At 53.0% G+C, this 4787-nt stretch overlaps 1 pseudogene; it reads left to right on the forward strand.

Annotated features, from left to right (window-relative positions):
• Positions 1 to 2374: 2374 nt before the first annotated feature.
• On the forward strand, positions 2375 to 3919 carry LOC119354243 (annotated as a pseudogene).
• The last annotated feature ends 868 nt before the right edge of the window (positions 3920 to 4787 follow it).

Raw genomic sequence — 4787 nt, forward strand, 5'->3', positions numbered from 1 at the left:
AACCTTCTCACATCACTCTAACTCTCTACACTTGGTGCATGCCCCAAGTGTCATCGTTTGTCACTGTTGTGGTAAACCATGATGCATAGTCGAAATACCTTGTCGTTCATGTTCGCATCCCCTTCTCAAGCTGGAAGACCTTCTATCGATGCCACATCACCATCGTTATCAACATCAGCTCAAGTAGGCAACCACTGGACCCCCTTGTCTTCCCTAGCGCCGGAGCGACATCCCATCTCCACTGCTACATGGGAGGCGGGAGGACTTCTGTTGGAGTGGCATGACATTGATGCCCCTTTTCTTTCAAGGGTGGTGCTTAGGCTGATGTCAAGGGTGTTGCGCATATGGAGCATGACAATGCTTGGCCATCGGTGTTTGTATCATTGTATGTTCTCGATTAATAGGGTCACAAAAGGCGGCACACTGGTTAGGCTCAAGGGCCGACTATAGGATCCCTCTACCAAACCCATGCACACGACAAGGATTACTTCGTCTTTGTAGCTGGGTCCAGCGTCGGCGGGTTCCTCGTGTAGATGACATTGGAAAAGTGAAGACCTAATTCAGACGAGTTTTCATTTTATTTACTCGATGTGGTTGTTAAGTTAGTTCTACATGTCGGGGTTTAACAAAAAAATTGTCCACAACATCACCAAACCACCATAATGCTCAAAGGGACAAAAAGTATATGGTTTTGACAGTTGGTCAAAGGGGCAAAAAGTACATCCTTTTGACAGTTGGGTGGGAGGGGGACACACAGGATTTGCGGTTTTGGAATTGATCGGCGAATTGTAGACATGTGACACACTTGAGAGAAAAAATGTACTTTTTCCATCTTTAAATACTACTGGATTAGTCCACGGCTCACAATTGAGATGGTGGTACGTTTATTGAGGGTGCTAGTCTAAGAATAGCTAGACTCGGTGTTGTGTTGTTGAGGACCTTGGTGACATGGAACAGATTCCTTCAGGGTTTCTACTTTTGCACACAATTGTGTGGCAGAAAAGTTCCCTCGACCCTATTGCGCCAGAAGCTTGCGCAACATCTCGTAGGATACAAATCCTTGGTCAAAGTCATTTTTCCCTTACCTTAATTTGTATGAAGGAAGGTTGCCAAACTAACAAGCCACAAATTTCAAGTAAAAACATGTAGTTGTAGCATTGTGTATACTTACTCTTTCTTTCCTACAACGGTGCTATTTGCTTGAAACTAAGTCGCATTCTCATTCCATCCACCATCTCATTTCTCATTGCATCTTTCCATTTCTTTCTAAATCTTCTTGTTCGTCTCCCCGGAGTCCGTGTGTGTGTGTGCGCGCGCACGTCCTCACAACCCACTTCCGTTCGTTGTTAGATTGTCTGGCTCTCGATTCCCGTCGAGTTGCCAATGCCACCATTGTTCACTGCCGCCGCAAGGTGCATATCCTTTTCTTTTGAATACCCATTTTGATGAGTTGAAAGATGGTGTGATGCAAGTTGGATGCTTGATTGAAAAAAGGAAAGTAAGGCTTTCGCCGGTACTTAGGTTACATTTTGGGATACAGAAGGTCGCCATTTTGGTTTGGGAGTTTCAACTGATTTAGACTGGCTGGCAATGGATCTTCCCGCTATCGAGTCAATAGCTTGGCGAGGTGCTGATAAAGGAGGGAGGTCAACTTGGTACCATTTGGGAGAAGTCTTGTGTATGATGGAGAGCCGGGAATGAAGAGAGGAGAAGGGCCAATGAGGGGGGAGGGGGGGGGGATGGTGCGCCGTCAAGCGCGCGCAACGTACCTGCGTGTGGTAGAAGCTTCCTATTAATTGTACAACTTTAGTTAGTATATGATGCAGCTTTAATACAACTTTAGTTAGTATATACTCCCTCCGTTCCTAAATATTTGTCTTTCTAGATATTTCAACCAGTGACTACATACGGAGCAAAATGAGTGAATCTACACTTTAAAATATGTCTATATACATCCGTATGTGGTAGTCCATTTGAAACCTATAAAATGATAAATATTTAAGGGTGTGTCTAGGTCACATCTAGATGTGCACTAGTTATTGCACATCTAAGTGAGTGAATCAAGCATAAAGAGAAAAAGAAAAAAAGAAAAAGAAAATATTCAGACGAATCTCAATGTAAGATCAATGACATATGACTTAGATGTGCAATACTTATGGCACATCTAGATGTGCTTTAGCAAAACTGAATATTTAATACGAATTAATATGAATTGAAAAGAGTAACGTATCATGCATAAATCGAGTGTGGCGCCAGGTGTCGAGTGAGCCAGGGGATGTTGATGCCCACACTTCACAGATGAAGAGACAAAAGGAGCCTCATGTCACACGCTCCACCACCCGCCCGCCTTCGTCACGCTGCCGCTATTTAACCATCGCTCGCCGGTCCCTCGGCCCCTCCAAGTCACCGCGCTCGTGCTCAACTATTTTTCATCTCCTTTCCTCCCTGGTCCACAGCAGTTTCCCCTGCTCCACTTCTCCTCCTCGTACTGTCGTACAGAGCGAGCAGAGCAGGCACCGGCGACGGCGCATGGCCCGCCGCAAGTTCCGGCTGTCCGACATGATCCCCAACGCCTGGTTCTACAAGCTCCGCGACATGGGCGCCCACGGGCGCGGCGGCGTCGGGGTGCATCATCGGTCCTCCTCGGCCCGGTCCTACCAGCAGCCGCCGTCGGCTCGGGAGTCGTCGGCTCGGTGGAGCGTGGAGGCCGCGCGGCAGCCGCCGTCGTCCCGGTGGCACAGGGAGGTAAGCAACGACGTCCAGCAGCCGGAGGCCGACGTCGAGCCGCCGGCCACGCCGACCAAGGAGTCGCCCCGTGCCCCGCTCCCTCGCAGGGCGTCGTACTACTACTCCACCAGAGACAGGGAGGTCCCGGCGCCGCCGGTTCCGAAGCCGCCCAGGGCCAAGGAAGCGCAGTCGCCGACGAGGAGCGCCAGGAGGCGGCACAAGGTGGACCACGCGCCTGAAGAAAGAGGACCCGCCGGGGGGAAGGAGCCCGTGGTCGGCGCGCTAGGCAGCTCTGGTCGGCGTCGTGACACGTGCATCAAGAGTGACGGCGGGGAGCCCCGGAGGCCAACGGTGTCAGGCCCGGCGGACGACGGCCGCAACGTCAAGGTGATCGCGTCGCAGAACGAAATCATCATCGACCTCCTGGGCGAGGACACGCCCGGGAGAAGGCTCCGGCCAATCGTGACCAAGCCAGCGGCGAGGAGACAGCCTGGGCCGAACAAGCAGGATGTCACCCAAGCCGACCACGCCGACGCGACCGCGAGAGCGAGCTCTGCCTCCGACAAGAGCAGCGTCAGCAGGCCGAGGCGTTCCTCCGCATCATCGTCGGGCCGCCGCCGCCTCAAGACGCTTTCCAAGAGCCCGCGCCTGGCCGCCACCGCCAGGAAAGCGAACCCGCCGTCCCGGAAATGGGCGGCGCCACCGCCACCGCTGCCGGCGCCGGTGATCGTGAGCAGCTACCCGGTGGTGAAGATGTCGGAGGACCCACGGCAGGACTTCCGCGAGTCCATGGAGGAGATGATCAGCGCGAAGCGCATCCAGGACGCGGAGGACCTGGAGGACCTCCTGGCCTGCTACCTCTCCCTCAACGACGCGGCGCACCATGACCTCATAATCGACGTCTTCGAGCAGATTTGGGTGAGCCTCGCCGGCGCCAGGCCGTGAAAGAGAGCCGCCGGCCATGGCAGCTCCGCGGTGCATGCAGCAATGGTGGATCCCATCCTATCCTTACCATTGCTCCCGCATTAATCAACTAGATTAATTGGCTCTATATCCTGTTAATGATAGCAAATTAAAAAGAGATCTCCATATATAGAAGGAAATTCGCAACCCTCCTGCACTGATTTGCATGCGTTGGTGATCTCCATATAGAGTAGAGTGAATAAAATAAAAGAGAAACTTTTGTTCTTTCCGTGCTCGGCGTGGTTCTTCTTTGCTGGATGCTTGGTCGCGTGATGATGGTGTGATGCTGCTGCTCAATGTCTTGAGCGCCACACTTGTTGTGAACTGTATCCATGCCATGCCAGTAAGACGGTGACCGTCACTAGTGATCATGCCAGTAAGATAGTAACCGTCACTGGAAGCCAGTCACTGTTACTCGCATGAATGTCTGCAGCATGCATGCAGTGAACTAATTGAAGAGCTTGAGCCTCCATTTCTACTGTTGTACGCGACGGCGAACCCCATCCATACGGCGTCATGACATGAAGGCGGAGAGGCTGGGCGACGGCGGTCTCTTTATTGTGTTCCCCCCTGGTGTTGAATGCTCGGCACAGAGCAGGATCTCGTTGCTCCTTACCAACTGCTGCGAGCGCACGGCCGCTTGGTAGCCCGAGACGCAGGCGGGGGGCCATGGCGCGGAGGGGCACACGAGGAAAGCTTCTTGTTTTGCGCCGCGGGAAACATGGGATGATGCCCCAGGAATGGCATCGCCTTGTCGACACGCCGAGCCGGGCGCCGCGTGACCGATCCCAGGCCCGTTTTGGCAGCCCCGGCGGTTGCCCGTCCGCTGGCAAACGCTGCCGGCCGCGGAATAAGAACACAACACAACAGAACAGTAGGGACGCAGGATTGCCCGCGGAGGCAGCACAGCAACCGCCCGTGTTTGGGTGGTAGTATCGCCTGAAGATAACGATGCTGTTTGCCGCTGTTGAAAGGAGCATGCGATTCATCAGAAAACCAACTGAATTTGGCCGTGATTTTATTCCTGCGAGGAAGAACACATTACCGAGAACGAAACACAGGCTTGACAAAGGTCGGTACAGCTTATCGCCGCACCG

The sequence above is a fragment of the Triticum dicoccoides genome, chromosome 1A, assembly GCF_002162155.2.
Source record: "Triticum dicoccoides isolate Atlit2015 ecotype Zavitan chromosome 1A, WEW_v2.0, whole genome shotgun sequence".
Classification (NCBI taxonomy): domain Eukaryota; kingdom Viridiplantae; phylum Streptophyta; class Magnoliopsida; order Poales; family Poaceae; genus Triticum; species Triticum dicoccoides.